Source organism: Gopherus flavomarginatus, chromosome 8 (assembly GCF_025201925.1).
Source record: "Gopherus flavomarginatus isolate rGopFla2 chromosome 8, rGopFla2.mat.asm, whole genome shotgun sequence".
In the NCBI taxonomy this organism is placed as follows: Eukaryota; Metazoa; Chordata; order Testudines; family Testudinidae; genus Gopherus; species Gopherus flavomarginatus.
In genome coordinates this window covers 33,411,159-33,429,761 of record NC_066624.1, presented here as the reverse complement: position 1 = coordinate 33,429,761, position 18,603 = coordinate 33,411,159, and positions in this window count along the sequence as shown.

Sequence of the window (18,603 nt, the reverse complement as noted above, 5' to 3'; positions counted from 1 at the left end):
CAGTGGAGCTGCCACAGTCGTGCTTGTGGACGGTCGGCTCCTCGCGTGGGTGCGGTGGACCTCCCGCAGGCATGACTGCGGCAGCTCCACTGGAGCCGCGAGAGTAGTCGACCGTCCGCAGGCAGGACTGCAGAGCCGGGGGATCAGCGCGCGGGGCGGCGAAATGGCCGTGCGCCTGGGGCGCTCAAACCCCTAGCGCCAGTCCTGGATGCACTTGGAACAGTGGTGCCACTAAACAATGTTTTACTAATCTGAACAGAATAGATAAATGTCATTCCTTACATATTTTAATACCAAAGTTACACTGTGCTGGAAGTTGTTGAAAACTTTTAAGAACTGTGTAATACCGCCTTTCAGAGAATGGACTACAAAAGTGGGCTGTAAATTGTACAGCCAAGAGCTAAATTAAAGTTTCTTTATAGATACTTTCTGGGAGGCTCTTATCTTAACATTCAAATCCAATTTTAATTACTGTAGGTTATGTCCACATGCAGTAAAGTATTCCAGGTATTGTATGCTGTTCTACTTTGTTATTACTATTTAGATAATTAGATACAAGAGATGAAAAGTTAATGATTATAGTTCAGTGTCTACAAAAATTGATACATTGCACACTTAAAAATAACCAACCGCCATTACTTCTCAAAGGTCAGAACTCTGCTCAGCAGAATGATGCGGGGAGGCAACAGAGAGCCAATTATGGTGTGGCAAGTATGCAAGTGCAGAGTAAAGGCTGCACTAATCTGTCACTGAAATATTGTCCCTAAGTGGACCTTACACCAGTGGTATATTGGCAGAGTTCAGTGGCTGTTCTTCATGTTCTGCCTCCAACTTCTCCCTGCTCCTTACATTTCCTTACACCAGAGAGGGCTGGCAAGGAGTCACTCCTGTTGGCTTTGCTCCAGCAGAGAGTTCCTGTCTGCCAAGAGAATTCTCTCTTGGGGAATTACAGCCATAATTCTTCCCGTTTTCGCTGCCTGAGCACTGTAAAAGGGCTGGAGTATAAGGCAGGATTTGGCCCTACATCCCCATCACCAATAAAACATGAGGCCAAAGTTAATGGATAAATACAACCTAAGCAATCATATATCAATATAGTGAAATAGTTACTGTAACAAATGGATGCATACCAGGAAATATATGGAGCTCACTTTAGTTTAACTACTAACCTTCTGTGGATATTTTATATCTTAATATTAACCTCTTGTATTTGGACAAACCAATTTCAGAGAGACAGATACAACAGCTCTAATACTAGTATCTTAAATCTTGGCTGCTCTTTTATTCAGCTATGAGTATTACTTGTATGCTTGTGAGTGTAAGGGAATGAGGGAATTCCTATCTCTAACCTCTGCGTACAAGTCTTTGGTATCAGCAGGATATCTTGGGCAATGGATGTCTGACCTTGTGGCTTCTTGATTGTCATTCTGTTTCACATCTGGCCGTGCCCTGTGGCAGTGCCAAAATAATGCATAAATAAAATAACGTGACTTACTGTCACCACTGTCTCATCATTTGCCCTGTATCCTGTGGAAGCCATCCCTGAATTTAAAAGGATTCCTCAAGATATTCCAAGATGAGTAAGGGAGATCGTTTACCACATCCTGCCTGACCTTAAATGATATTAATACAATAACTAAACTAGAAGTGTACATGGAATCTCCTAAGTCCATAGTAAATTAGAGCGCATGGGAAGCTTGTATAGTTTTACCATAAGTATGAGATACGTATGTTAACCAGGATGCATAAAATTAGAAAGATGGGCCTGTTTGAGAATTCACATTACTAAGTGTGCAACTTCCTAAAATCATACTGTAGGGAGGTCAGAATCAAAGGAGAGCTGAAGTTAAAAGGATACAGACAGAGGGAAACTAATAAAAGGAGGAAGGTGAACATTTCAGGAAGAAAGCAAGAGCTTTTGAAACTTCACAATGCAGCCTGATGTTATGTAATTATCTAACATTTAGGAGAGCCTGCCAGAAATGAAAAGGCTTCATGTATTGTATTGTGTTGTATTACTGAATCCTAAATGATATGATTTCAGCATGCACACTGGCCCTCTCTAATCATCACAATCACTTAATTTCATGTGCATGTAGTTTCAAAACAATGCATTCTTTTAGAAAAACACCTCCGATCAGAATGGGAACTCTCTGCACCCAGCTACACTACTGAGTAGTGAAGGTGGTGAAGCTTTCAGCACAGCTCATAGCAGCAGGGCATGTACGTGAAAGCCACTGCCTCAGTGCAGCTCCCTAAAACATTCTGCATGAGCCTCCATTTTGGAACACTTAGTCAGGCTGGGCTCAGTCTAGAGCCTTCTATGTCTTGGATTGGACATGTAAATGTAATCATAAGACATTGGATCTCGTTCCATGACTGTAATAACCATACAAACTTTGAACAGAATATGTGTACACAGGCTGACAAGATCAACCAGTTCTGTTAAGAATGGACAGTATTGAGGGGGAAAACCCACTTTTAGAAATATCTTGTTCATGAAAACAGCCCCTCAATAATGTGACTATTAACTTCAACCAGTACTACTGCTGCCCCCCTTCCCGTCTTCTCATTTTTAGTACTGTTCATTCACCATGAGGTTCATATTATTTTTTCTTCTCTTTAATCAATTCTATTGCTGGTCAAATACTATTAGTCAACTGTGTTAAAGCACACTATGGAGATGGGGTGCTGGAACAATTTATATAGTGGGGGTGCTGACAGCCATTGAACCAAACTGTAAACACTGGATATAATGGAAACCACTTCAAGCAAGGGGGTGCTGCAGCATCCCTAGTTCCAGCACCTATGCTGTAGAGGTGGACACTCTTCAAAATGTTGAGAGACAAATTCATCAGATAACAGATGAATACCCTTTTCTACTCCGTGACTAGCTCCATTATCTTGTCTGATGCCTTCAGGCCCTGTACATGCTCCTTTCTAAAAGGATTTAGAGAGCACAAAGAAGGAAAGACACTTTAAGTTTACACTACAATCAAAGGGGTCAATAAGACTCTTTTTTTTTTTTCCAGAGCAAGATTTTTTTTTAGTGGAAAAGAAGTGAAATGAATGGGAGCATATATTTTCTGTGAGAATTTTGGCTTTTTAAGCTTCAGAAAATAGTTTGAAATGTGTTATGCAGGTGGCAAAATACTCTGTTCAGCCCCAGGCCTCAGAACATTCACAGGTTCTGAAGCTTAATATTGCAAAAGGTTTAGTTTGCCTGAAAGAAATGTTAAACTTACTTGAGTTCATTTTTTGTTGCAAACTCAATGCTCACACTAGATTAATCAAAAGGTTTTCAAAAAAAAAAAAAATCCCCAAACTTTTCAAGCAAACTTAGACCTGTTTTGAGTGAATGTGAGAATATGTAAGATATAACTCAACATCATGGGACATAGATTATAACCAATAAATATAAACTTGAGCCCCTGCAAAATGAAACCAAGTTGTATGTAGCTCCATAAGCAAATACAAGCAAAGATTGTGGCAGTGTGCTTTTCTTTTGCATTTATATGCAAATAAGGTGTGGCCTTGGACTCTTTGCATGAAGACAAATGTGACTTAAAAACCTAACTTAAAGAATGACCTACAAGAGATGTCTGCTTATGAAGAGTTGCAGAGTCTATATTTGGAGTGTTTGTTGCTTCTTGGGGAGTTAATTCATGGTACTTTCAAATATTGCTGCTTATAATTTCAGTCAGAAAAAAATTAGTTGATGAAACCATTAACAATTAACCAAGTGAATTGACTGGGAACTGAAAATAGATTTTACAGCACGCACTCTGTGGTGAAAAGTGTTGGGTGCATCCAAACAGTTTCTCAAATATTTCTCTCTTGATTAGCATTCAGTCAACTAAAAGTAAACGAAAGAGAGCAGCATCAAAGTGAAGGTCAGTCTGTTTTAAGCACTCCTGGGTGCATGGTTAGAATACTGCAGCATCCTCTGCACTAAGAGATTCACTCTTCAGTGCACAGCTTCACTGAAGAATTTGATTTGACACAGATAAAGGAAAAGTTTTGAATTTATTAAATCAACTGAATATGTTTAGGAGCTGAGAAGGTGATATTTGTGGTGATAGTTTACCTACAATGGATCTGCTTCTACCACTCTGATTCACACAGGGTAGTTAGTATCTTATGGAATCTGGCCCAGTGGCTTTACAATAAATTCAGAATTGGATAGGGAAAGAAGGCATTTTTTCTTTCTTAGGAAGCTAAGTTGTATTTATTGTACATTTATTAGAACTGTGATGTATGCTATATGTTTGACAAAGAGGATTTTAACGGCATGAATTTGGAATGGGCATATTATTCAGGATGGGCTAAACCCCAAGTGAATTATGTAGGTCATCCCAAATAAATGTCAATAAAAACTTTAATAGCATACCACATTATCATGGATTCTATATATGAAAAACCTCTCCTATTTTAAAGAGAAATGGTAACCATTATATTGGTACTATATTTTTTGCATGCTTGCTTCTGTAATATCAGGTTCTCTTTGTACAGTAGATCCAGGTGTAAAGGCACAGTACAGAGAGGAAAAAAACTAATATGTTTTCTCAAAATTTCCCTAGAATAGGTTTTCTGTACATACTGATCCTGTACATTGGGTGCTTTTAGGTCTGGGAGCAACTGTCACTATCAAGTGGCACTCAGCTTTTGTTTCTAGCCCTTCAAGGTTGCAAGACACCATCCTTGAATTAGTCATGATTTCAGGTCTAATGCCCTAGAGTTCTGAACAAAAAGCATAAGAGGTCTTGTAACTTCTGCACCCCCTTTGCATGCATACAGCAGAGGAGCAGAGTTGCAGATGTCCGCTACAATCTGTTAGATTAGGTTTAAGAGTAATTTCTTTAGGGTATCTTAGAAGTCCTTAAATTTAGGCAGTTTCAATCTAAGATCATGAAAAATAAGTCCAGTGCAGCCTTTACCCTAAAGGTGTCTACAGATAAAAGAGAGGGCCTACTTGAACACTGAGTCAGTGCATGTGTCTTTTTATTGCTGGAGGTTGGAGTCCTAAACGAGGATTAGCAAGGTAAAAGCTAATAGCATCATCTGACTCCAAAGTAAATACTTTGCTTTTGACACAGCCTACCATCAATGGCAGTTTGTGCTCAACGGTATCTCAGCTCTGAGTAGAGGCGGGTGCAGAGTGAGAAAATTATTCACATTTTGTCCAACTAATAACTGGATTTGACTTTGCATGTTTATAGTCCCTTTTTGTGGCCCCTTGTGTGAGCAAAGTTTTGTTCCCATGAATGTATGTGAGAAATTAATTTGGGACATACTTCCTGCTTTTCCCACTTCATTTGTCCAAACAAGTCTACTGTTTCTATGTAGCCAGTCCTCATATGTTGCCACTTTCAGAAGTGCCTGGTTGTTGCAATGAAGCTGTTCTTGTGGTACCCAGGTAATATAGACAATACTCTGGCTACATCTTTTGCTGCCAGGATTGTACATGCACAAACTACATTATTCTGTATGAAAATTAATTCGAAATCTTACTTCATCCCAAAATACCGCAGTGGGCTAATTGTCCTGCTTATTTAATGGGCCTGGAAAGCTAGCAGTTTAAAGTATCTTTAAAATTCTTTAATCCGTAATTCTGAGGCACTCCCAAACTGGTCCCATCTCTCCCTGGGGAATCAAGGCTGGGATTCTCATAAAGGGGCCTAACAACTTTGGGCCAATGGAATTGGGCCCCTAATTCCCTTTTAATTCCTTAAGAATCCTTTGAAAGCCCATTTTCTTGATCATACCCTCTTTATTTACTGTATCAGGAACAGAAAAGTACCATCTGAATAAGGTGACTAAACATTCAGCAGTAGAAATGAATGTTCACCTGGTGAGCAGAGGTCATGAGGCTTCATGGATTGGTATTTGTTTGTACAGAACTTTCACCAAACAATTTCAAATAATAAATTCTGTTTTTTGTTTTGTTTCTGATTGATTAAAAACAAAGTATGTTGTGAATGACTCAGAAAAAGCAAGTTTTGAATAAATTCTTCTTTATGAGTAATTTAATAAGAGCTAAAATGTTGCTGTTCAGCAAGTGAGATCCACAAGTAGCAGCCTCTCGCTATCAACTCAAAAGACACAAAATTAATTTTCTACCTTTTATTCAGATTTTGGAGGTATTAAAAGTATGAAATGCTTAAGCAATGATATATAAACACCAATACATTTCTGAGGGGAGTCTAAATGGATCGCTTTTAAAAGTGAAAAACAAGTGAGAAGTGTGACTTTGTTTGGTGTAGTTGAGAATTTGTGGAAAGCCTTGCTCAGTATTTCCTCACTCATGGAATGACTGCAGAAGAAATAATGTAAGACAATATTTTTTATCTTACTTGGGAGGATTGACAAGCTTAACAGCTGCACTAAAACAGAGTGAAAAAGAGGTTAGGGATTTAATTGAAATTTTAAAGGAATATTATAATATGGTCACAAAAGAAACTTACTGCAGAAGGTTACAAACTATGATTGTAAAGCCAATTAAAAGAGGGGCACTCTTTAAAGCTGTAGCAAATTTAAAAAAAATGGCAAGAATGTGTCATTTCAGGTTGTATCTTGATGAAATTTAGGGTGATAAATTCGTTTCTGTGGTGTGGATGCCTGAACTAAGTGGATGGGTTTTGCAAATCACAGATGCTAAAGCTTTCAGTTTAACCTTGGCTGCAGAGTTTGGCCAAATGTTTATAACTGACGTGCAGTTTGAATTGAGGGGGTTGCCAATAAAATGTCAAAATTACAAAAGACCAAAACTGTACAATATGCTATAAAAGAAACTATTGGCCTAACTATTTAGCCAAGGCATCATGCAACCTGAATTTCCAAGCAGAGGAGATCTCTTTAGGGCTAAATTCACCACTATTCCTGGGGGAAGTCTGTGCATCTACGCAATGCAGAATTTTGCAGAAATTAATGTTGGGTGCATTGAATTTCCTTCCCCCTCCTGAAGTAGGCTGCAGAGATGTTGGCTGCCACTAGGGGCAGCTGGACTCAGCAGAGTCCAGCTTGCAAATAGAAGACAAGGCTGGGCTCTGGGGGAGAGGGGCTGTGAGTGTCTGGGCTTGGGGGTGGGGTGTGGCTTGGCTCTGGGGCAGAGAGGAACTGAATGTCTGGACTTGAGGGGGCCATGGTTGGGCTCTGGAGGAGAGGGGGTGTGAGTGTCTGGGTTTAGGGGTGGGGCGTGGCTGGGGTAGGGGGTGTGAGTGTTTGGGATTGGGGGTACTGTGGTTGGGCTCTGGGGGAAAGAGGCTGTGAATGTCTGGGCCTGGGGAGGTCACAGCTGGGCTCTGGGGGAGAAGGGTATGAGTGCCTGGGCTGGAGAGGGGCAGAGGGGCATGGCTGGGCTCTGGGGAGGAGGCGGTGTGAGTATCTAGGCCGGGGGGTGCACAGCTGCACTCTGGGGAGGAGGTGGTGTGAGTGTCTGGGCCGTTAAAAGTCTGGTTGGCGGTGCTGTGGAGCTAAGGCAGGCTAGTCCCTACCTGGTTTCATGCTGTGCCTTGGAAGTGGCCAGCAGGTCCGGCTCCTGCTGCGCCTTTGCTTAGGAGCTGGACCTGCTGGCTGCTTCTGGGGGACAGTGCGGAGTCAAGAGAGGCAGGAAGCCTACCTTATTGCCTCAGTGCTGCTGACTGGGAGCCACCGGAGGTAAGCCCGCACCCCAGCCCTGAGCCCCTTCCCCAAACCCAGAGCCCTCTCCTGCACCTGAAACCCCTCCTTCCCAGCCACACCCCAGAGTCTGCACCCCTGATGGAGCCCTCACTTTCCCTGCACCCCAACCAGGGCCGTCCAGAGGATTCAGGGGCCTGGAGCAAAGCAATTTTGGGGGCCCCTTCCATAAAAAAATTGCAATACTATATTTTCGTGGGGGTCCCTGGGGGGCCTGGGCAAATTGCCCCACTTGCTCCCCCCCATGGGTGGCCTTGGGAAAAATAAACCTTCTGCATCTTGGTACAAACCCAGTTTTGGGAAAACTTCTTTACAAGGTATCACTGGTTCTCAGAATCAGCTAGTGCTAAAAGGTACTGAAGCCCATTAAAAGGGTTGGACAAATATTTTCCGGCAAAACTTTTTTTGGATCGAAAACTAGGAGTTTTTAAAAAGCAGAAAAAAATCACGGACAATGTCTGCTTTCCTTCAAAATTTGTTTTTTTTAATTGAAAAGCTGAAATTAGTCTGCCAAAACCTGAATATGGTTTGGGGTTTCAGAAGTGTTTGGCCAAATATTTGCTGCTTGCTGTGTTTGATTGTTTAAAGAAACAATAAAAAATTCTGCTTAAAAAAAAATCCAAAACTTTTGAACCACCTCAGCTTGTGACTGTTGTCAGACGCTACCTGTGTGGTGCTCTGCTCTGTTCAATGTTGATATCAATCGGCTGTGTGTGTGTGTTTCCTCTGTGTGCTGCCCCAGCTCTGCGCAGATAGCTGACGCAGCAGATCCGAAGAGAAGCCCCAATGACCACAGACTCTAGTAAGGTACGAAGGCACATCGGCCAGGTTTATTGTCGAAGAGAAACACAGTCTCCAGCTCCCGGGCAAACGAAGTCCAAGGTAAAAGCAGCAAAGTATCCTGTGGCACCTTATAGACTAACAGACGTTTTGGAGCATGAGCTTTTGTGGGTGAATACTTAAGTGGGTATTCACCCACGAAAACTCATGCTCCAAAACGTCTGTTAGTCTATAAGGTGCCACAGGATACTATGCTGCTTTTACAGATCCAGACTAACACGGTTACCCCTCTGATACTTGAAGTCCAAGGTGCTGCTAAGTTGCTGCTAGCTAGTACATATGTGCTCCCTGACAACGGACTCGGCTCAGTCAGTGGCGGGACTTTCCACTGCCCCCTAGGCCGGACAAAGACACCACCCCAGGGATGTATTCTTATACATAGGTACAAACAAGTTACACATCACTCCTGACGTATTGAGATGCATCCCCTCTATGTAGCAAGGTACAATCCCTCTACGTAGTAAGATGCAGCCTCTCACCTTGTACATGTTGATTCGAACAAAACGACTCTATCCATCTTATTCCCCTTTTGGCCTTGTCATTGGGATGGATCAGCCTGTTCCTTATCTGTGGAATATGCCAGTATTGGAGTGTTCTTATATCTAGTGTTCTATATCTTTTAGGTACGTGTCTTCTTGCAGCATCAACCCTTTCCTTGCCAGCTTCTGTGAGCAGGGCCTGCCTCTGGCTCACAGCTTAAGTTTGCTTTATGTTAGCAAACTCTTGACCATTACTTTAGTTCAGGCCTCAGGCCTCATGCTGGGCCTCTGATAAGGGTTTATGTTTCAGGGCCTCATCTTACTACAAGGTGTGTGGCTGGGCTCTGGGGAGAGGGAATGTGAGTGCCTGGGCCAGAAGGGACTGTGGTTGGGCTCTGGAGAGTAGGGGTGTCATAACTATAAAGGGAAGGGAACAGCCCTCCTGTGTACAATACTATAGAATCCCTCATGGCAGAGACACCAAAATCCTTTTACCTGTAAAGGGTTAAGAAGCTCAGGAAACCTGACTGACACCTGACCCAAAGGACCAATAAGGAGACAAGATACTTTCAGATCTTGGTAGGGGGAAGGCTTTTGTTTGTGCTCTTTGTTTTGGGGGTTGTTCGTTCTTGGGACTAAGAGGGACCAGACATCAATCCAGGCTCTCCAAATCTTTCTGAACCAGTCTCTCATGTTTCAAACTTGTAAGTAACAGCCAGGCAAGGCATGTTAGTCTTGTTTTTGTTTTCTCAACTTGTAAATGTTCCTTTTTGCTGAGAGGATTTTATCTCTGTTTGCTGTAACTTCGAACTTAAGGCTAGGGGGGGTTCCTCTGGGCTCTATGAATCTGATTTCCCTGTAAAGTATTTTCCATCCTGATTTTACAGAGATGATTTTTACTTTTCTTTCTTTAATTAAAATATTTCTTTTTAAGAACCTGATTGATTTTTCCTTGTTTTAAGATCCAAGGGGATTGGATCTGGACTCACCAGGAATTGGTGGGGGAAAGGAGGAGGGATGGTTAAATTCTCCTTGTGTTAAGATCCGAGGGGTTGGATCAGTATTCACCAGGAACTTGGTGAAAATGCCTCTCAAGGCTACCCAAGGAGGGGAAGGTTTTGGGGGTGAAAGGGGGTGTTCCAGACACTGAGGAATCTGGATGGTGGCAGTGAACCCAGATCTAAGCTGGTAGTTAAGCTTAGAAGTGTTTATGCAGGTCCTGACATCTGTACCCTAAAGTTCAGAGTGAGGGAGGAACCTTGACAATGGGGTGTGAGTTTCTTGCCCCCCAGCTGGGCTCTGGGAGGGAGGGGGCAGAGAACCGGAAACTGGATTGTTGTAAGTGTTTCTTTAACTCTGTACTCCTGGGGAAATTTTTCCTTGTGTCTGCATTGTTATCGACATACTTGCTGACAGGTGTTTTGAAATAAATTACCAAAATAATTGAAATGGGCATGATGATATAGTGTTATTTTGACAAACAAATTTTGCAGAATTTTTAATTTTCAGTGCAGCCTTCCCCCAGTAGTATTCTGCACCAATGTAAGTAGGTAAAAATACTATTTTTATTTCAATGGGATTCGCATCCACTTACACAAAGGCTGGTTATAGCCTAAATTACATAGAAAGATCAGTCACAGAATATCAGGGTTGAAAGGGACCTCAGGAGGTCATCTATTCCAACCCACTGCTCAAAGCAGGACCAATCTCCAACTAAATCATACCAGCCTGGGCTTTGTCAAGCCGGATCTTAAAAATCTCTGTGGAAGGAGATTCTACCACCTCCCTAGGTAGTGCTTCACCACCCTCCTAGTGAAAACATTTTCCCCAATATCCAACCTAAACCTCCCTCACTGCCAATTGAGACCTTTACTCCTTGTTCTGTCATCTGCTACCACTGAGAACAATCTAGATCCATCCTCTTTGGAACCCCCTTTCAGGTAGTTAGAGTATCATAGAGTATCATAGATTATTAGTGTTGGAAGGGACCTCAGGAGATCATCTAGTCCAACCCCTAGTTGAAAGCAGCTCTCAAATTCCCCTTCATTCTTCTCATCTGCAGACTAAACAATCCCAGTTCCCTCAGCCTCTCCTCATAAGTCATGTGTTCATCCCCCTAATAATTTTTGTTGCCCTCTGCTGGACTCTTTCCAATTTTTGCACATCCTTCTTGTAGTGTGGGGCCCAAAACTGGACGCAGTACTGCAAATGAGGCTTCACCAATGTCGAATAGAGGGGAATGATCACATCCCTCGATCTGCTGGCAATGCATCTACTTATACAGCCCAAAATACTGTTAGCCTTCTTGGCAACAAGGGCACACTGTCAACTCATATCCAGCTTCTCGTCCACTGTAACCCCTAAGTCCTTTTCTGCAGGAGTGCTGCCTAGCCATTCAGTCCCTAGTTTGTAGCAATGCATGGGATTCTTCCATCCTAAGTGCAGGACTCTGCACTTGTCCTTGTTGAACCTCATCAGGTTTCTTTTGGCCCAATCCTCTAATTTGTCTGCGTCCCTCTGTATCCTATCCCTACCCTCCGGCATATCTACCACTCTTCCCAGTTTAGTGTCATCTGCAAACTTGCTGAGAGTGCAGTCCACGCCATCCTCCAGATCAGTAATGAAGATATTGAACAAAACTGGCCCCTTTACCGACCCTTGGTGCACTCCACTTGATACCGGCTGCCAACTAGACATGGAGCCATTGATCACTACCTGATGAGCCTGATGGTCTAGCCAGCTTTCTATTCACCTTATAATCCATTCATCCAGCCCATACTTCTTTAACTTGCTGGCAAGAATACTGTGGGAGACTGTATCAAAAGCTTTGCTAAAGTCAAGGAATAATACATCTACTGCTTTCCCCTCATCCACAGAGCCAGTTATCTCCTCACGGAAGGCAATTAGATTAGTCAGGCATGATTTGTCCTTGGTGAATCCATGCTGACTCTTCCTGATCACTTTCTTCTCCTGTAAGTGCTTCAGAATTGATTCCTTGAGGACCTGCTCCATGATTTTTCCAGGAACTGAGGTGAAGCTGACTGACCTGTAGTTCCCCAGATCGTCCTCCTTCCCTTTTTTAAAGATGGGCACTACATTAGCCTTTTTCCAGTCATCCGGGACCTCCCCCAATCGCCATGAGTTTTCAAAGATAATGGCCAATGGCTCTGCAATCACATCTCCGACTCCTTTAGCACCCTCGGATGAGCACATCCGGCCCCATGGATTTGTGCTCATCCAGCTTTTCTAAATAGTTCCGAACCACTTCTTTCTTATTCGTGAAGACAGAGGCAAAAAAATCACTGAGTGCATTAGCTTTTTCCACATCCTCTGTCACTAGGTTGCCTCCCTCATTCAGTAAGGGGCCCACACTTCCCTTGACTTTCTCCTTGTTGCAAATATACCTGAAGAAACCCTTTTTCTTTCTCTTAACATCTCTTGCTAGCTGCAACTCCAAGTGTGATTTGGCCTTCCTGATTTCACTCCCGCATGCCTGAGCAATATTTTTATACCCCTCACTGGTCATTTGTCCTATCTTCCACTTCTTGTAAGCTTCTTTTTTGTGTTTTAAGATCAGCAAGGATTTCACTGTTAAGCCAAGCTGGTGGCCTGCTATATTTACTATTCTTTCTACACATCAGGATGGTTTGTTCCTGCAACCTCAATAAGGATTCTTTAAAATACAGTCAGCTCTCCTGGCCTCCTTTCCCTTTCATGTTATTCTCTCAGGGGATCTTGCCCATCAGTTCCCTGAGGGAATCAGAGTCTGCTTTTCTGAAATCCAGGGTCCGTATTCTGCTGCTCTCCTTTCTTCCTTGTGTCAGGATCCTTAACTCGACCATCTCATGGTCACTGCCTCCCAGGTTCCCATCCACTTTTGCTTCCCCTACTAATTCTTCCTGGTTTGTGAGCAGCGGGTCTAGAAGAGCTCTGCCCGTAGCTGGTTCCTCCAGCACTTGCACCAGGAAATTGTCCCCTACATTTTCCAAAACTTCCTGGGTTGTCTGTGCACCACTGTATTGCTCTCCCTGCAGGTATCAGGGTGATTAAAGTCTCCCATGAGAATCAGGGCCTACGATCTAGCAACTTGTTAGCTGCTGGAAGAAAGCCTCATCTGCCTCATCCCTCTGGTCTGGTGATCTATAGCAGACCCCTACCACAACATCACCCTTGTTGCTCACACTTCTAAACTTAATCCAGAGACTCTCAGGTTTTTCTGCAGTTTCATGCCAGAGTTCTGAGCAGTCATACTGCTCTCTTACATACAATGCAACTCCCCCACCTTTTCTGCCCTGCCTGTCCTTCCTGAACTGTTTATATCCATCCATGACAGTACTCCAGTCATGTGAGTTATCCCACCAAGTTTCTCTTATTCCAATCACAGCATAGTTCTTTGACTGTGCCAGGACTTCCAATTCTTCCATTGTTCGTATCTGCAGAGGGAGTAAGGCAACTGTTAACGTCTAACTGACTGTTGACCAGTTATTATTTAAAACATGGAATGTTATAACTAAGCAAAGCAATATTTTGAAATGCAATGGCTTATTGGGCACCGAGGCTTGCAAGATGATGTGCTATGCGCCATTTATGTCAGTGAAGTGCAAGGCATATAACATACGTGAGTCCCAGGTCTATGCACAGCACTGTTCTATACAAAGCACTGTTATATATAAAAGCACCAAACATCCCCAAAAGCATGCAAGTGGCATACCTCATGCTTCTCTAACATTCAAGGAAGTCAGTAAAGCTATTTAGTTACTGTATTTAAATTTTAAAAAACCTCACCATCTCTGTTTCACCAGGCTGTTATTTAGCCTTTGATGGGTAACCACGTAAACTCATTGTTGAGACCCCTTTTCCTTCCTTCCCTGCTCTTCTCTCATTTTTGTTGCACCCTTCATTCTGATAGTTTATTAAATTAAATTGTGTGTGCTTCTGGACAGGAACTATAGGTGAAATCCTGGTCCCAATGCAGTTAATGGGTGTTTTTTCATTGACTTCAATAAGGCCAGATTTTTTCTCCATTTATTCTTTTCTATATAATGAGATCCTCAGTACACACCTGAGCATTGTACAACAATAAATAACAAGGACAATGCCTGACACATAATGAAAAATACCAAAAATCCAGCCTTCCATTCTAAATAAGTGCTGGAAAACACTGGAAAAATTATGCTGAATTTTATATCCACATTTCAATTTTAAAAGCTAAACTCTATATGTGTGTGTGTGTGTGTGTGTGTGTGTGTGTGTAAAATTTGAAGTTCAGCATATTTTCTCTCTCTCCCCCCTTGTGTGTTTGTATATATATTTATACACACAGAGAATTTGTGCAATGCAATACATTTTTATCCAAATTTTGAGATTTTTATAATGTATCGTTTAGTTCTATATTAAATTTTCATTATGAATGGGGAGATAAAATTGGAAAATATAATGTTACTGTCTAGATCTTTTTTGAAAAATAAAAATTAAAAAGAAAAACAGAATGAAGGCCACAATGCATAATACACTTTAAATGAGTTTGAAGTCACAGTACTAAAGGCTTATTCTGAAGAGATTTAAAAAGTAGAGGCACTGCATTTCCTGTCAGAGGCCTTTGAAAGGATAATTGATTGCTAAGGCAAAGTGTTTTTGGACAGAAGAATAAAAACAGTGTATACTAGAATGGAGCTTTCCATAGGAGACTTTTCATATGAACCTCTGCAAACAAACTGGCATCACTATTCAGAATTAAATTAAAATTTACATCTGGCCTTGTGGCAGAAGGCAAAGTTATACTTTTCAGAGGAAAATACTGAGAAGGTCTTTAGGTGAGAGAGAGAGAGAGAGAGAGACTAAGGAAAAATTCTGTGCTGTATCAAAACATGTTACTGGTTTGCCTATTTTCAACCCCAAAATGTCATTTAAAAACATTCCTCCAGGGCTACCTTGAGAGGGCTAAATCTATTCAATGTGAGAAACAAAGGTTTTGATTTAGTGATAATCAAGTTAATTTCAGATATCATGGCTAAGTTATCTTTGTTCTTGAGATTTTTTGACCCACGTTGCAAATTTGAAAGACACAACATATGTATAATTTTTAAGGGTTTTACTGAAGATCAATAAACAAGGAAACTTGAAATCAAACTTATCACTAAGACTAACTGCTATAAACTTTTACTAATGAACCAAGAATTAGCCAATACAGTAATTGTGACACAAAAGTTATAATTAGAATTGAGTAAAAAATTAAAAATAAGTGGATTAACCGTGATACTGAATTGAATCACAAACTACCGTATATACTCGTTCAGTAGCCTGTTTGTTTATAAGCCAACCCCCCAAGATGGCTAGGTAAAAATAGCAAAAACTGTATGACCCTTTCATAAGCCGACCCTGTATTTCAGGAGTTGGCAAACTTTGGCTCCTGGCCCATCAGGGTAAGCAACTGGTGGGTCGGGATGTTTTGTTTACTTGTAGCATCTGCAGGCATGAAGCTCCTCAGCTCTCTGTGGCCGCGGTTCGCTGTTCCCAGCCAATGCCACTTCCCACAGCTCCCATTGGCTGGGATCAGCGAACCATGGCCACAGGGAGCTGAGGGGCTCCATGCCTGCAGACACTCCAGGTAAACAAAATGACAGTGTATTAGATATTCAATTCAATGATTCCATAGAGTTTAAAATCATCAAATTTTGGTGTAGACCCATTTATAAGCTGACCGCCCTCTTTGATGCATCACTTTTTTACCAAAAATATTTGGCTTATGAACGAGTAAATATGGTAATCAAATTAATCCAGACAATCATCAAATCATGAGGCTAATACCACACATAGTTAATTCTTACAAATATTAACTCCTGGAACATAAGGAGGCAATTTTCTGTTTAGTTCTAAATACCAATTCCCAGATATTATTCATGGCAAGATAGTCAACTGAACTAGATTTTCGAATAAAAAACAAACTGATTTATATCTCAGCCCTCCATGCAAATTTAAGATCCTGCTGGAGTTCTTTTATGCTGAGTGATTATCCTGTTTACTCCCCACCAGTCTGATTACCCGGCTTTTAATACATTAGTAATCAGCAGTTGACATTTCCTTTTGTATATTACAGCTTAGTTTTGCTGACACTTTTCACTAAACCCAGGAAGATGCTCAGTGATTGTAAAAGCAGGGCTTGCTTAGAATATAAGTTTGGGAATTATTGCTAGTGCCTTCCTAATATAAACTTACACGCACATGCTAACTTTGAACACATTCACACCTCAAAAGAATTATAGAAAAATGTGATACTAAGGAATGTCTCCACCGAATACAAGAGGAAAAAAGAAGATAGTTAAGGTAAAAAGGAAAGATTCACTCCTCGGCTTGTGTGGTCTTTGGAGTCACATGGCATCAGAGTCAACAGTGCCGTTCAGAAGACCAGGTGGTAGTATCGCTGGTCAGTTCCTCACACTGAAGAGGTATTTGGAGCACAAATTTTGAGATTTTTATAATTTATAATTTAATCCTATATTAGTTTTTCCTTTTGAGTTGGGAGAGAAAATTGGAGCATGTAAACTGGTCAGGCTGGCATATACTATAGTTCTTTTCATCTCTTTCTGTAGGACCAGCATTAGAAAGTAAGAGTATTAGCATTTCTTGGTGGTGTGGTGACTTGAGAAGAACACCCACTTCTGCATTCACCTGGGACTTTATGGTTGGGATTCTAGTTTACACCCTCTTGTGGCACTTTCCTGGACATCTCCTCAGTGCATCAGGAGCCTTGCATGTCGTAGATTCTAACAGCGAGATCCAATCCTTGTTGCTGTGATCATGTGTGACCCTTGGTCAGTTTGGAAAGTGGCCCTTAAACTGGATCTACTTCTACAATATCTGCTGCTACATCTGCAAGTCACGTGTGGTCCAAAAATACAAAAAGAGTATGAAGAGCAGGAGGTCACTTTATGGACACTGCCTCATCCCCTCATTTCTGGATATTGACTGAAGGGTACAAGATGGCTCCAATGTTCATTGGAAGGTCTTCACACTTTCATGAATGTAACTCATGGCCCAACAGACAGTCATTGTCCTTTACCAACACTTGTACATTGCAAATATCCTTGTAGCATTTCTTAAAATATATGTATGTGTCTTATGGCAACTGTCACATCACCCCTTTGCCAGACAAGGATTGGGAACTGTTTGTCACATTAACTGGGTGAAACGTCACAGATTCACAGATTTATAACCTAGAGCTAGAGAGCTAATTTGGATCTTGTTAATAAAATTTTCAATTAAGGTAAAGAAAGTTCAAATTTATACCAGGCTAACTCACATTTGGGCTATTTCTCTCACAGCATGCACAAGCTACTGAAAACTAATGCATACATACTTAAAGGCATCAGAGTAACAATAAATTGATAGCCTAGCAGCAGCATGCACTTCAACTTCAATGCATGACTGATTAGAGCAATCCAAACCCAAAAGTGTTTACATATCTTAGACATACTTGCTTGTGACTCAGTAAGCAGAATGTATGTCTCTTAGGGGTGGCATTCATGAAATGAAAGGTCTTTGACTTGGGTGAATATGAAATCAAAGGGCAATATAGTCAATTATATAATTCATTGTTAAAACTTGAATAGAATAAAGAGGAACAGTGGGAAGACTTGGGACATTTTATGGCTGTTTTGATTTTTTGAAACACTGATTACTCTGGTGTGTGTGTTTGTTTTTTATTTATGTTGTTACTTTTAAATTAATCCAGTTACACCTCTGGTGGGGTGAGGGGTTGAACCCAGGGCCTCAAGCTCCAAAGCACAGGGTACTCTAGCTAAAGTAATACTAGAAAGGTGACAGATACACTTGGTGAGTATTTCTATTGCAATATCTGCTCATCGTACCTTAGGTACAGTCACTATAACTCACGGGTTCGTTAGGCATACAATGGATAAGATCTCCCTTGAGTCTGTAAATTAATCTCCACCCACTAATGCCACCATCCTTAGGCAAAAGGCTGAGTAAATAGTTGTTCTGAAGGGTAATACCATGAGGTAATGAATTCCAAAGAGTGAAGCTTTTCCCTGCTTAGTGCTTGCCTGTAACTCAAGGTGTGAATTCAAACCAATATAGTTTAAACTGTTACAAAAGAGTGTGTGGATGATCTGATTTTTGGTATAAGAGTGGATGTTTCAGTTTAGTGAAATATATTCCCAATCGACTATGGCCACTTTTAAATCAAAATAAGAGTGTCCACACAATCTTTTGCACCAATTTAGCTATATTGGTTTGAATGCACACCTTGAGTTATACCAATGCTGTATTCTCATGCATACAAGCTCTCATCCAGCTCTGCTTCATGCTGCCCATCATTCATCTCTGGAGACTCTTGTTTTGTCTCAGAAGGGAAAGAGGCAGTCCCATAGCCTATTTCTGCTCTCACTGAGTTTTGTTGTTATCTTCAGCTGGAGCAGGACTGGCTGATAACACAGCAAAGACTCAGTTTGTTTTAATTCTATATGCAGTTATTTTCCATGTAATATACACAAAAGATAAGACTATTCCCTCACACAGGAAAATCTGTGGAAGGGAAGCAGAGGGGCTAGAAAATGCTGCCAAACTCACCTCACAGTTTTCTGGCAAT